Here is a 16,281-nt window from a genome sequence, read left to right as displayed (position 1 = left end):
ATTCCACGCCATATTGAGAAAAATATGCAGTGCATCACGTGCCCCGTTAGGAATGCTTTACATCCTAGTTTAAAACATTTAAATTTGACGTGACTTTGGAGTTAAGAATTTTATAAGAGCGGGTGACAGTTCAAGACATGGCGTGACTTGATTTAGTGAGACCGTTAGTCGAGTATTGCTCAACGCTTTCTTAATTCTAGCAAAAAGAAAGGGATTTAGCAATACCTATCGATGAAACATAAACTACCGTAAGTCTTTTAAAATCGATTTTATGATTGCTACACAGTTTCAGTTGTGATCCAACACTTCAATCATAGTGAGAATGAGATTTCCGCGGTGTGCGATATTGCAATACAAAATATATTTCCATATCATTTTGGGAAATGTTTCTAACAGAAGTTTAATTCTTAGTTTTACCAATTTTTCTAATGTTTTTCGTAATAATATATGTATAATATAATATCTTATGTTTATTCATAATCGCTTCCAATAATAGAATCACTATAAAATTCAGCCCACTGTAATTTCATCATGAAGTTGAAGAAGATATTGGCATGTTTCCCTTGTGAGCAACATTCAATTGCTACGGGAGATATGGACTTTCAGTGAAACTTCCTCCAACGCTCCATTTGTGCTAGCTTATCTTTATCTTTTTCCCCTCAAATTTTCTGAAATAGTTACTTCATATACGGTCAATAAACACAAATTTCGTTCTTCACCAACTGTAAGCACTACTTCCAAATAGAAAACGAAACAAACAAATTATCACATCGAGTTCAAACTGGAATCGTTTCATTCTTATCGCATCGATTTGAAAGGCATACTGTCCAAAGTTCAGGACTGACTGGCTCACCTCCGTTTGTTAAGAGGCAAAATATTATGCATCCATTTTTTCAGCCTGGTTTTTATCACTGTCATCTCTGTTTGAAATAAATTAATCGTAATCCGAATTCAATGGTTATGAGCACGTACGGAGTTTGATCAATCTATAAAAAATTTGCCCTTCAAGTCGAATGCAATCGTACCATCAAACTAAGATGTTCAAAGATACTGGAATCGATGCAACACTTCACGGTGATGATTTATATTTTGTAAGAATGTGTACAATCTATTATAACAAAAAAATCACTTAAATAGTTTTCTCCTTAGTACAGTTCATATTGTTAATCACTTTCATTTATTTTCTTACGTGAATTTATAGCTTTAAAGGCAACCTGTAGCCAAATACGTAGACGTAGATTCAGAAGAAATCAAACGGTGAGAAGTGAAATAACATGCTTACATGGCAAATAGCGACTATCTGGTAGACTGATGGATTTCTTGGTGAGGTAATATCCCTCTTGAAAAGTATATCACATAAGGTAAAAAATTGAATGAAACACAATATAATTATAACTAATTAACATCGGAATTTTAAGCTGCAGTAACCTGCATCAGACCTAAGGGGACCTGCGAAAGAGTAAGGCTCCAGGAACAGATGATATTTCCGAAGTTGCTTGCAAACAAAATATTGCAGTCTTCCGCATTTAAACCTCCTGATTGATACTTATTGCTAGTAAGGATATTTTTGCAGGAAAAATATGCCAATAAGGTCGTGCCTAATCGACGCAACGGATATTGATATTGGTTGGAGAATATGATTAACGCCATACCTGCGGGAGATACGACCTTTGAGTATCATTTTCGAATTCAAGAGGCAAGAATACATTTAATACACCTAAATTTGTGAAAAAAATGTTTCACTGTTGCATAGGATAATTTATCCCAATAGGGTGGTTTCCTATTATTTTTTTATTGCCTTAATCGAAAGATTATTACTCCTGGAGCACGTATTTCACTGTTTTAGATTTTTAAATGACGGTATGTATTTTTCGCGATCAAAAAAAAAGTGAAAAATTTCAAGCGCGCGAAAACGCGACGGGTAAGTATGAATGCCGGGAAAACTCCGTGTGACGTCGTTCTGGTTCCCGCTACCGTAAGTGAGGTGACCGTGGGGCGAGGATCAGAGCGCTGATACGACGCAGGACGCTAGAAGTTAGCTGAGTACTATGCTAGCTGGTAGCGCTTGGCTTAAATAAGGATTATTAATACCTTATCAAACAAGGAAAACTTTCCGACCTTAGCCAGTTTTAATAGGTGGTTATCAAGACATGTTTCCCTTAGCTCTGTGCCTCATGCATGCATTGGTAACCTCAGACGATGTAAAACTCCTATCTTCTCGTATAGAAACTAGGTCCCTGTGACGTCACGTGGAGTGGAATGGTATGGGCGCCAATCTGGCCTTTTTCAAATGAGGATAAAATTGACCCTTGCCATTCGTCTTAACTGGTATTTCTAAAACCAAATAATTTGTATATTATGAAAACACTAATGGTGGGTAAGGAATCGCAATCAATGCATTTCGTTTTCTTTGATGAAAGAAACTACCCTATTTTTTCCCGTGAACCCGACTAGAGAAACAATACGGTCGGTCGAGAAGGAGTGACGTATCCTCTTGTGCGCGACCCCGACATAGTCAAGCAATCACTCCGCCTCCGGGAAATTTAAGAGTCATGCTGATTTTTAAAAATGGACGCAATTATGAAGAATCCTTCATGTTTGTGCTAGGTCATCCCATGCTTCAAAACAAGTACATATAGAGATCACGAGCGTGCTGACGTTTCACGTAAATTGCTAGAGAAAGCGCCTGAAGCTTTATCACGGTGTGGCTTCAGCAAGCAACAAAAAAAAATCATTAAAATGCTCTCAACCTTTTGATTTCAATACCTGATAGCTAAATCGATGCTAGGAGAAGCTCAATTCGTATTCATTGTGAATTTCTTAAGTGCCATAGAAAAATATAAAAATTTAATACTTTAGATTTTGGAATGTAAGCGTGCGGTTCCTCGTTACTAACTCGGTCGAAAATCAAATGGATCGACCGAGTTAGTAACGAGGAAGTCCTAAGAAGGGTAGGAGAGAAGAGAAGCCTCATGAAAGCCTTAATAAGAAGACGGAACAACCTTATAGGCCACATCTTGAGACATGATGGCCTGATGAAGACAATCGTCGAAGGACAGGTGGAAGGCAAGAATGGAAAAGGAAGACCTCGAACAAAATATATGGAACAAGTAAAGAGAGATGTGAAAGAGAAGAAATACGTAGGAGTGAAAAGATTAGCTGATAGGAGAACTGAGTGGAGAGCTGCGTCAAACCAATCCTAGGATTGTTGACCAGTGATGATGATGAAGCGTGCGGTCACATCAATTTGCTGTGGGAATTTCTTAAGAGTGAACTATTTCTCATATTCAACGCAATGCCTTAAACTGCGGATTAATTAGTGATGCACATTAGTCAAGGGGTAATTACATGTATTTCCAACATTGCTTTTTACTGGTCTTAACAAATATGTAGCCAGATTGCCCGACTGTACTTACAGTAATTCGTTTAAATTTCTATCAGATAAACAATCTAAAACAAGGTACACTTATTTAGTGAGGACATTTTCAGAGCTGCTTTCATTAATTCAGTTGTTCAACTTGAAGGTTGGTGGGAATAGTTGAGGGTGAATCTCGACTCTGGCTCGACAACGAGCAGATGAATTTCAAATATAAATTTCATTTGGGAATTTCCAGAGGCATATTCCGAATTTTAAACCCGGACTCTAAGACCAAAAACACCTGACGGTCAGGAAGCCCCGTTAAAATACGATATTTCCTAAAATACAGAGAAATAAATATTTTAATACACTTCGTTCTCTCGTACATTGTAAAAAGTGCTCTCAACCTAATAAATATAATAATTAATAATTTCCTGATAGCTAAATAGATGCTAGTTGAAGCTCAATTCGTATTATTAATGAAATTATTAAATTTCATAGAAACACAGAAAAAAATTATTATTTTACGTTTTTGAATTCAGAAATTTAAAAAAAAAGTTAACACAATGCCCAGAATCATCAAGACTAGGTTGTGTGAATAGTTATATTCAGATATATCAAGAAATTGTAACTGAGAATCTGCAATCTTATTAGGTCTTTGAAGCTACCTGAAAGGTCTTTAGTGTTATCCCCTATGTCCCTCATATGCTGACAGGCCAAAATGAGAAATATGAAGAAAAAACCAAGTGCAGTTATCTAGAATAGTTTGATCGATCATACGCGAGAACGAAACGACGGCATACAGAGATACTTCGCCGTATACATATGTTAATAGAAGTGACACTGAAATTTCACGAATAGGTGTTATTAGCGAATTTTCTCGTAGGGGCATTGAAGTTTTTTTTTAAGCTGCAATAACTTTAAATTTGCCATTTTAACGTTCGCCAAATTCGACGAAATTCCGAGAGTAATTTTTATTTCGCGTGACGGTTATGAGCAGTAACCGCGATATTTTAGGCGACATTCCAGTTTTAAATTTTTAATAAGATATTTAATCATTATTATATATCATTAAGATATATGGGGAGTTCTTTGAGGAAAAGAACGTTTACATCATTTACGTTTTACTTTGATATGCATAAAAAAATATTTCATGAGTTTTCTGAGAAGCGCGAACGCTTCTCGTGAACAAGATTTCGCTCTTCATTGGGTCCAACCCTATGTTTGGACCTGCCAATGGCAGTTCCCTAAGGGGCGAATATAAGGGAAATGACCCTAAATAAGGATCTACATGTATCTAATGCATGTAATCTAATAATATCTAAACAAGGATATACGCTACTGAAAATGAGCGCTACCCTCATCATATGAATCCCAGCCTTCAGGGTTTAAGCAATTAGTCACAGCAATCGTAACCACATCCGGTCAAGTGAATACATTATGGAAAAATACTGGCTTTCTGTTCTATGTGACTACGAAATTAGTTCCACTGTTCAGCAGCCTTTTATCGCAAGGCTTACGGCGTTTTCAATCGCTCCGAGTACTGGTGTAATCACAACGCAGCATTCGCGTGTACACCAGCAAGGAGTTATGGGGGAGTTCTTTGAGGATATGACTTCGGAAAGAACTGACCTCGTCTATGAGGTCATTGGGTCGAGAAAAAGCTACCCATTGACGTGGAAGAGCATTTCATATCTTATACGACAAGAGATGATAGACAAGCGATGCTGCATATACCACCTTATTAAGCAGTATAAAAATGAACTCATTAAGGCACATATACGGTAATTTCCAAAACAATTTTTAATTTTTTTCATTCATTACAAGGACAGTTCATGGTTATAGTCATAAATCAATACTGATGTCTCCATGTTTCTGGGTTTCACTGCGTGGATTTTCTTTGTGACGACAGTTTCTCCGGTATTCCAACCGGCGTCTTCAGGTCGAGGACCTGAAGACGCCGCATCACGGAGGAGCTGGATCTTCTCCCGGACTACCAATTCGGCTGCCGGAACGGGCATTCAACAACTCATCAAGTCGCACGACTGAACTATGTCGTTGAGGGCTTCGACTGTAATTGTCATACAGCTGGAGCCTTCTTCGACATCAGTAAAGTTTTCGATAAAATGTGGCATGAAGGCTTGCTCTGGAAGCTGAATTGCTTCGGTTTTCCACGTTGGTGCCTTCGCATCATCGCGGCTTGGATCCGGGAAAGAAGCTTCTCCGTGGCATGGGGTTCGGGGCATCGATGCAGCGGCGAATAAGAGCAGGCGTCCCGCAGGGATCTGTTCTTTCGCCGCTGCTATTCAGCATCTTCACGGCTGACTTTCCGAGCAACTTCGGCCCGAACGTGATGGCGGCGCTGTATGCTGACGACGCGGCGCTGCTCGCCAGATCGTCACAGCAGTAAAAAGCTGTCGAATACCTACAACGTGCCACTGACGGTCTGGTAGAGTGGTACGAGCGTTGGCGCATGGCAGTGAACGAGACAAAGACGCAGGCGATCGTCTTCTCTAGAGCACGGAAGGAGCCCGGCGAACTTCTCGCTGGCGCTTCTGAAGTGCTCTTTTGCTCTCAAGAAGGAACCATATTTCTTCAATGCTCGGAAATGGCAGCCTGCCGCTACATCGCCGGATCATGCTGCACAGGACCATTCTTCGGCCGATCATAGAATACGCCGTCTCAGCGTGGATCGGACTCGCCTCCAAGACTGCTCAGCGCATACTCTGTGTTGCCGATCGCAAGAGTCTTCGAACAGCACTACGGCTATGTGTCATGACACACAATGACGCCCTTTGGCCTATCTCGAAGTTGCCGCCGCTGGAAGATGTCTTCCAGTCCCGCGCGCAGGATTTCTACGAGAAGACACAACACTCATCCCACGGCGAAATTCGGCATATTTCTGACTTTGGGTGCCTTCACAGCTCAGCGTTGCGTCGACGCCACGAGAGCTCCCGCCACGCCAGCAAATTTTGCCCTTCACAGCTCTGCGTTACGAAAAAAATGAAAGGTAAAAAGCGTCGGCTCCTAAAAATCGGCCTGTGAGCGTATCATGTTATGATTTCGAACCAAACGCACAATACATATGTTTTTCGTGCATTTTTACTCAATTTTATTTCTTAAAATATTCTTCTTAACCATAAATAGCATTTGAAGTTAATATGGCGACCATAAAGTCGATAATCATGCATGTATTGATGGCCCTTGCCTATGCATTATTATGACCTTTAAATTTCATTTCCTAACTCGGAATATTCGAAAAATAACAAATTACAAACACTCAGTGAACATGAGTAACGTGGAAAGTTATCAGGAATATTTATTAATGATAAATGTTGTTCAAACAGATTGTCCTAGTCATGTTATCTAGCGAAAGAGCTCTCACGCTGTATTTAGCTTGTGATACCATTTACGGGTATGTGCTATGCTTATCTACTCTCCTCGGTGATTGTAATCTAATTTAGGGTTAACATTAATCTTATGTTTAGGAAAGATACGAAATATCTATGCTTAACACTTCAAAATAATAGTAAATAATGAAATAAACAGCATTTGTCACTTCCATTAGAGCTAATCTTGCATATTTGTATACCTATGCTTCCCATAAACAAACACCAATTCGAAATCGTCGGCGTACTGCCGCCTTCACGCTGAGAAAATCCGACAGGTTCAGTTTTTCTGCGACGACGCAGCGAGCTGGAGACGTGACGTTATCAATTCTCAAAGACGGGCTCTGATTGGCTCGCTAGCCGCGGCGTCAACGCAACGCCGAACTGTGAAGGCACCCTTTCACGTCATGCCGTGGGATCGATTTCGACGCCCGCGCGCGGGGACTGGACGACAAGAAGACTATCCGCCACCGCCGTCGCCGCGGCGGTGACTTCGACTCACGAGAGCGCCGCTCAAGCCTGCTCCGAAAGATGCCGGGTCGCCGGGTGTATGGCAGGTCGTGCATAGCAGCGAGAACAATCGGTATTGTTCGCCGCATTATTTCAGCCGCTCCTATTATTTCAGTCCTTGGCTGCTTGGCTTCCCTCGCGTGCACGTGCAGGCCGTGATGTTGTCCTTTGCATTGGGAGGCGGGATGAGTGCAACGGCGAGAACCAAGTGCATTGTTCTCGTCCTGTGGTCTTCCCACGCATGCAGGTGCATGGGAGTCGCGTGGCGGTTGCTGTGAGTGGCGCGTGGATGAGGGGGGAGTGGGAGGATTGCGGCAGGTGGGCGGAGACCCGGCCGAGTACAGGCAAAGGCCCGGGCGCGCGTGGCGTTGTGCTGTTGTTGTTGTTGTTGTCCGCTGTGGGTGAACGGACGGTAGGCCAGAGACGTGATTAGAAATGTGGTCAGAATATATAGTCCGAGCGTTAACTTCAGGGGGCTGCTGATTGGTCCAATTTTCCCGCCTTTCTCTTTACCCATTGATCAACCTAACAATCGGCCTCCAGTCGGTACTTCAGTTGCCGCCGTTGTATCTGTTGATATTTTCTTCTTCCAGCCTGATATCGATGGCTTCCTTTGTGAGTATTCCACAGTAATGGTTAGCGCTGCACAGAAAGAGCAGTTTACTTCAACAAAGAAAACGAAAGGTATTGATTGCGATTCGATACACACCATTAGTGTTATCATAATATACAAATTATTTGGTTTTAGAAATCCAAGTTTAGACGAATGTTGATGGTCAATTTAAACCTCATTTGAAAATGGCCAGATTGGCGGCCATGCGATGCCACTCAATGTGACATCACAGGAGCCTAGATGCTATACGAGTAGTCAGGAGTTTTACATCGCCTGAGATTAACAATGCATGCATGAGGCACAGATCTCAGGGAAACATATCTTCATAATCACCTATTAAAAATGCCTATGGTCGGCAAGTTTCCTTCTTTTGATAGGGTATAAATAATCCTTATTTAAGCCAAGCATTGCCGACTAGTAGGGTGCTTTAGAGCCAGAATGACGTCACACGGGCTTTTCCCAGCATCCATACTGAGCCGTCGCGTTTTTAGCGCGCTTGAAAATTTTCACTTTTCATTTAATCGCGAAAAATAGATATCCTCATTTTAAAATCTAAAAGCGAGAAGTACGTAGTCCTTCAGTAATAACCTTTCGATTTAGGCAATTAAAAAATAGGCAAGCACCCTATTCTGGCTTTGTCCCAATGGCACGATTTTTTGTTATACTGAGCTCCGCCACGGCGTATTTTTCCAATTGGCCAATCCTAATATCACGTCAATCGCCCTAAAGACGAAATCCGACTCGGTTGTCGAAGCGTCGGTATCAGTGGTGACTTTAACCCGGTGGACAGCCCGAGTTGAAAGACATGATTTCAGTCCGCCCCGTTCCACTCTTGCGCCGTCTCTCACGTTAGATGGCGCCGTTCCCGCGCGCGGGAAGGGTAAGTCACAAGTCGGCCACGCGGTGTGCACTCCCAATCGCGCGGTAACCCGTTGGGACTCGTAGTGGGAGTTCAATCGAAGGTTATCTCGTTCGAGGGGATGCAGAACAGACTCGTTCTCGCCTTCATTCCTTTGCCGGCACCCGAAGCGGCACCTCCACTGGCGCCTCATCGGACACTCGCGCTCGGTCAGCCTACCCGGCTTTAGGTAAGTGCGTACACATCTTATCCAATCACGGGAATCGCTGATATATTTTTTGGCAAATTAGAGCGACCAATTTTGTGAGATATTTTCCTGATAGCCTTGACTTTGTCCCTGAGTATATTCTTTCCCGTAGTGCCAATGCAAAATACGCCAAAAATGTGATTTTTTAAAATGATGACTACAAATGGGGTGACTTTGGCCGAATTTTATTTTATATAATATACTCAATGAAGCCTTAAACTATACTCTCATATTTTCAATATACAGTGTGTCCCATTTATCTTGACCACCCGAAATAACTTGTAATCCAGATGCAAATTCAAAAATGTGTAAAGCAAATGTTCATTAGCCGTCAGGGGGACATTAATCAGCATGACTGCCTTCCTTTTAGCTTTGTTATTTACAAAGAGATGAACATCGATATGTTTTTTTAAAGGGCACCCTATATTTTTTATTCGGCATTTCATTTCCTCTCCTTAAGACCTATTCAAAAATGTAGCACAGTGGACCATTAACATAAACACAACGTTATGAGAACATAATAAACTCGTCCACTTACTGTGGACGAGTTTTTTATGACTGGTGTGCATTTTACTATGTTTTCATTTGTTCACCGTCAACGTCAGCAAGTGGAGTAGTTCCAATACCCGCGTACCTGCACTAAGCGCTTGAGAGTCAGACATTCTTCCTAACACCGTGCTTATGTTAATGGTCCACTGTGCTACATTTTTTAATAAGTCTTTAGGAGAGGTAATGAATTGCCGAATACAAAATATATGGTGCCATTTAAAAAAGACATACCGATGTTCATATCTTTGTAAATAAAAAAGCTACAAGAAGGCAATCATGCTGATTAATGTCCCCCTGACGGCTAATGAAGATTTGCTTGACACATTTTTGAATTTGCATCTGGACAAAAAGTTATTTCGGATGGTCAAGATAAATGAAACAATATATACATCTTCCATGTAGAAGAGATGTCTTGCAACACTTTTAGTCAAATTATTAGGTTAAAACTTGATCACTTGATAAACAGGCAAAGATTAGCCGTTTCGTCCCTTAGCGGAGTGTATGAATATAATTTGGTAGAAAATGATATTCATACAACTCTTCACATATGTATAATTTTAAGCAATGAAAAACTTGAATTGGAAATAGAGTTTGCTCGATTTTATATGTACTTTCACAACGTTAAATCACTGGCTAAGAACTTTTATTTTTTTCCAATAAATATTGATTTCTGTGCCGATTTTAATATAGCAAGTGTCAAATTGTAATAACTTTTATTATGAAAAATTTATTTATTGACAGATTTTAATTTAGCGAGACTCAATTTTACGGTATTTTTATCCTAAACCAGGCATTTTTTCCAATTGTCCTCCACAACAATTTCTTTGGATTTTTTTACATTCAATTGTTTGAATTAAAAATGGAGAAGAAAACGCGTTTGCTAGATAACATTTCTTCTGAAAGCCGTTTAACGCTATAGAAATATTTGTACAAACTTTTCTGTGAACCCTTGCATGCGGCAAACTGAATTGTTAAGCGCCAATTTCTATGAATGACAGAACGAAACATTGAAACCGTTCTAAATTCGTGCAGACTATCACGCTCTCATCTCACGCTCATTCGTTGGCACGAATTCTTTCACCGTGTAAAATGGCCAGAAAGATTATTAACAATAGGGCACTTTTATTGCCAGCAATTTCAATATTTTAATCCAATGCATTCCCCGGTGTCATCATCATCACGCCATTGTTTGCAGAAATAACTATAACAAGAAACAATACCGCCGGGCATTCCACCGAAGCTTACGCTCAATTATAGTTTTTATAAGCATAATTTTTCTCAATACTTTCTTTTACTCAGCTCTTTTGGCCCAGAAATAGGTCACGAATCAAACGTGCAAGCCATTGAGGAAGGTAATTATCAAAGGATAAGACAGTTTTTTTATGATACCGCTACAATGCGAACAGGTTTTGAGTTATGTGACGTACATGTATGTTTGGTGACGGCTATCTCCAACCACGCACGTGCTTATATTAGGACATGAATTTGAAAAGCAATGTAAATTTCAAAGAAGGTGGTGTTGATACAATATGTGGAAAACTCTTGCCCAGCCAAATACCTGCGAGGTCCCTATGACATTTAAAGTACACGTTCATATAAATGAATCACAGTAGTAATACTTCTCACTTTCTTTAATATCAACCAGCCCAAGTTTCAGCAGCTGTGTTTTAACAATTCTCCTTGACGACGGGAGAAAACAATGGGAGATTAATAATAATGAACAACAATTCTTGTTGACGACGCGAAAATAAACAATGGGAATCTTGTAATAAAAATAGTGGCGTTCGGTGGTACTCGTCGTTTCTCCCGAATTTTCATCCCGAATACTCATCGATTGTGTTTACAATTTGTGTGTCATGATTTGTGAAGTAATGGTACGTGTCGTCGCTCCCGATTTTTCTTCGCGAGTAATTACCCAGAACATTGATGTTTGTACTTTTATTTATTTCATTTGCGAAGTAAAGGCGGAAATTACAGTGTTCAACTTCGAAAATGCCTCTGAGCTTCCTAAATCTGGGTCGGTTGATGCAAAACTGGGCGGAGGCTTACGATTGTATTTGAGTACAAATGGTAAAAACTTCCACAGTTACGACAGAAACGATTTCTTACAATGATATCTCCAATGCACAAACGCTCAACAATCGCCCACCGAATCAAATGCGCTCATCTAGTAGCCCAGCAATACGAATGTGCTCCGGTGGTAGTAGCCGGAGCACAAAAGCTCACCTACGAAGTTTGAGAACTGGAAGTGAGCGTTTATGCTTCGGCTACTGCCAGCTGAGCGCATTCATAATGTTGGGCAACTAGATGAACGGATTTGATTCGGTGTGCGATTTTTGAGCGTTTATGAAGTGGAGGTACCGAAAATGTTGTACAGCGTTTTTTAGGCTGACAAAAATAAAACGAAAGGTAGCGTACTTGAAGATAATGAGTTAACCACAAACTCAGATAAAAAGCGATCAAGCTACGAGGGTAAACTTTCACTTTATATTACGTTACGCAGCCAAATGGAATGAGGTGACACATTCGAAAATAAAATGAAATTTTAACGGTGTCCTTCTGAGGGCGAAAAGGTAAACCAATTTCCTTATTCTAGATCCCAATCCTCATAATCTTCGATTGGATGAATATAGGAAGATAACATTATTATCGGTCGATAACCGAAGACTAGCTAACACCACTCGTAATTAGATATCTTCATTATAATTTATTTTGTTCCACCTTTACCCTCAATTAGACAGTAATCGATAATTGCTTTCGGCATTTCGTACTCGGCCTTCAATTATTCTCCTTATTCATACCACCCTCCCAGAATCGCTTTTAATAAAAACATTGGACAACAATAAGAGTGAAAGACAATAACATTATTACCATACTTTTTCAAGGCACTTCGAGTACCTGGAAAATTGGCTTTTTAAATAATACATTTCAACACGTCAATCGTTTTTTAAATACAAAAGAGACTATAAATAATGATTGTTCCTATATATGCATCAAAAATTGAACCCCGACAGAAATTCATCGTAACCTTCCATTGTGGTTTTTCAAAGGCCATTGAGACACAATTTGTCCTCAATTAACATATCCTCCCCTCACTCTGAAGACCGTTCAACAATTTCATTAACTTCTTCATTGGTGATTTTTCCCATTTAACCTTCACCTTATTTCACTACATATGCTATGCTCTTTGTTCCCTAGCTGCAAAATATAATATTTGCATAAAAATTTGTCTAGCTCCATTGCTTAAATAATGCGTTATATTGATAGGCTAAATATTATTGGAATGAAAATTCTTCGCAGGCTATAATTCGCATTCAAACTTTATTTTTTTGACAAAATCACCTTTCCTCAACTTAAATCCATTCCACTTATAATTTATACTAACATTTGAATGCATTTTGTTCAATTCCAATTCATAAGAACGTATTACAAAATGCAAATAATAATTCTAATGAAAATGTGACATGTAAAACAGAGCAATTACGTAGCACACATTGTAGAAGATATGAGCATACACTATTTTACACTACACTACAAATTCCATATGAAGTTACTGTGGCCACTTACTCGGCTTCGGTGAAAAAAAAATTATGTTGGCACTGATATTTAAAATCATGGCATTATATTCACGACTATTTGGTGACCTTAGGGGAGAGAATTACTCGAAAGTATATTGTATAAAGCGGAGCAAAGATAAATTTTCGCTTCTTTAATGAGAATGTGAACACGATACATAATAAAAATATTTTCTCGGTTCCCTCACAATAATGTAAAGCCATTTAATGGATCACGTCATCATATTAACATCAAAGATACACAAGCTAATTCTTAAAAATTAGGCAATTCATACTAGGTAAAACATGCGTTCATTGAATCTCGTATAAAGAATTTCAGTCTTATTTTCCAAGAAAAAAATTACAGTTGATCCAATAAAGACGCTCATTGTCAATGCCTAATGACTTAGCCTTATGTTATGAAAGGGATGAATCCATCCTTTCTTTCACCTACCTTAAATGAAAAATATCGATTGAAACAGTGCATTGGTTAAAACCAGGGCCGAATTTAGATGAAAGGAAGCCATAAGCTATTCCATTTACGAGACCCTTTCTCCTCCAATATTTTTTATTGATAATTATATGAGAGGTAATAAAATGCATTAATCTTTATGTTTGTGCATTAGGTATATGTTTGGAATTTTTCTTTTTTTCGGTTCAGTATTTTAGTGTTCACTACTTTTAAAAAAAGTTTTAATTTAATTTTGCTAATAATTTGAACGTAGGTCCCTCTTCATCTTGTGACACTGGGCTGATGCCTAATTAGTTTATAGGAAAATCCGGCCTTGGGTGACACTCAACGCCAGGTAGCACCTAACGTGAAAATCATCAAAGTTCATCTTCAAAAATGCTTGAATGTTCTCGAAAGAAATTATATTCGTTATCAGCTCTATATTATTGCTGGTGTGATATGATAATCGGAGAATATCTAAAGAGCCGATGTATCACCGCCGAGAGAAACTGCAAACCACTTAACCCTTTCTAACCCAGGGCAGCTTCTGGGAGATGTAAAATATCAAGATTTTTCATCTAGAAAACTTGAAAATTTTGCACTGAATCATTAATATCGTGGCATATAAATATTTCGCCATTACAACTTACACTACAAAATAATGCTTAGTTGAGATATTTCCTAAATAGAGCAGAAAAGTTATGCATTTTTGACGTTGCTTAGAAGCAACATTGGGTTACAATGGGTTAAGCGCCGTAGAAAGCAGTGAACCGCCCCGCCAAAACAACGACCTTGACCGGCCCCTAATTTTCCGTTAAATTTGGATCTCTTTACCGTCATCATCGCAAGTGGCAAATTAAGAACAGTACTCCCTCTATTATCCGGCTCTTCACATCTCCGGCCCCGCCAGTAATCTGGGCAGTTTTTATACTGGCAGTTACCACGCGGTTTTGTCTAAGGACAGTGTAATTAAACAATTAAAAGAAATTAACCTGAAATATGTCGTGTACTCGCTAGCGAAAGCTTGGGCGAACCGTCTTGAAAAAGTGATTGCTTTTTCGTTGGGGAGCTTGTGGCCAGACATGGAAATGTTGGAGCAATACAAGAAAAAAAAAACAGCATTCCTTGATATCGATAAAACAGTTAGTGCGAAGGCTTCCACCGTGTTTCCTAGTGAACGGCAGCATCCTCTTGGGTTTCCCACCGTGTTCGTTAGGAACAACAAACACGATAGGAAACCCAATACGTTGCTATCATTCACTATCGATAAAACAATAAGGTATTTGGAGGAGGCGACCGACAGCTGAGGTCATTTGCAGGGAAGAGTATGGATGGAAGGGTGGAGGGAAACCCGGCAATGGCATTAGCCTGCTCTTAACGAAAGGCGCCAAGGGGACCACGGCTTAACGTCCCGGACGGAGGGTTGCGCTTGAAATGTCCTCCACACAACACTCAAGCAGGGATCGGACAATCTCTGAATATTCTCTGCCACTGCCGGGATTTGAGCCCGAGTCCGCCGGGTGGGAAGCCAGCACTCTAGCCACCACACCAGCCCGATCCCCCTTTAAGATTGTGAACATTAAATCGTGCCGATCCCCGATAAAACTATAAAGCATAGCTTCCGCCAATGTGTCCCTCACGACGACCTTGGCTGTCATTCGAAGGAGGGCAGTGGTGACCTTGTCCCTCGGGACTCGCCTTAGGCGCGGTAACTTCCCCGTCTCCCAGCGGAAACCTGTTATACCCACCCGTTGAACCGCTTCAATTTTCAGTCACCTTCTCTTTCGTACATACGCATCTCGGAATTGACATCATGTTACGATTTTCTCGCCCTGAAGAGGAGTTGGAATATCAGAGAGACTTTTTAACGATATATTAAGTAGACTTTACTTGCTTGCCTCATGATACCACGATACTTTTTTGACTTATGTGTGTTTGCTACCTTACATTTGTACCTAATGATGACATTCCACGTCAAAAACATTGTCGATAAAAAAATATGTGAAATTGCGAAGCCCTTACTATTCATTCAAGATAAAAATTATTCCTCAGTATTGTCTTACACGAAAACTTATCATCATTAAGATCGGGAAGGAGTTGTTAAAGGGCTTCGCTATCCACCCTGAAAATTTCTAGACGATAAAGCTTGAAACGAGTAATCTTTGGCGAAAAAAAAACAAAAGACGACGGGGCGAGCGGGTGTGATGCGTTCTCTTAGCCCACCTTATATATTCTTAAGTAGCCATATCTGGTTTATATGACCCGAGATTTTTTAAATGATTTAAACTTACATTCAGTTAAATAAATTAGCGATTTGCGTCCCATTCAATGTTACAACGTTCTCTTCTATTTCTTTCCATGCAATTTTTGTCCTGAAATATGCATTATGCATGATAATTTAGCGCATTGACCCGACCCGAATGTTTGCATCTTGAAAAATACCACTCCACGACTTGTCGCGAGTGTTTGTGATATAATTTTCGAATATTTTCACGGTAAGTTTTCCTGGTTATCAGACAATTACTTATACCACTTATTTTTTTATCAGAGCGCAACCCGATAAAACTTAATTAGCGCCTGAAGATGATGATAATCCATTGAAACCCGGGTCGCGCTCTGATAAAAAATAAGTGGTATAAGTAATTTTCTGATATCCAAGAAAACTTATAACGGAATACCACAAAGTAAATCAAGAATTAGTGATTTCCACGGTGCTTAGGTACTCTGTCTCCTTTCTGTCATCCTATACCA

The 16,281-nt window shown here is 39.9% G+C and overlaps 1 protein-coding gene across 2 annotated transcripts in view; it reads left to right on the top strand.

The window, feature by feature from the left end:
- The window catches only part of LOC124163546 (cytochrome b5-related protein-like), a 65,447-nt gene that overhangs the window by 4,455 nt on the left and 44,711 nt on the right, over positions 1–16,281 (top strand). Inside the window, exon 1 of one of the 2 annotated variants that reach the window (XM_046540519.1) lies at positions 8,763–8,958. The exons of the other annotated variant lie outside the window; for it this stretch is intronic. The gene's annotated coding sequence lies outside the window, so the exon portion shown is untranslated. Of the gene's footprint in view, positions 1–8,762; positions 8,959–16,281 lie in introns of those variants that run through there. 2 annotated transcript variants of the gene reach the window in all.

This window comes from Ischnura elegans, chromosome 8 (genome assembly GCF_921293095.1).
Source record: "Ischnura elegans chromosome 8, ioIscEleg1.1, whole genome shotgun sequence".
Taxonomy (NCBI): Eukaryota; Metazoa; Arthropoda; class Insecta; order Odonata; family Coenagrionidae; genus Ischnura; species Ischnura elegans.
Note: the sequence above shows the minus strand (reverse complement) of the source record. Positions and strands in the feature narration are given on the sequence as shown.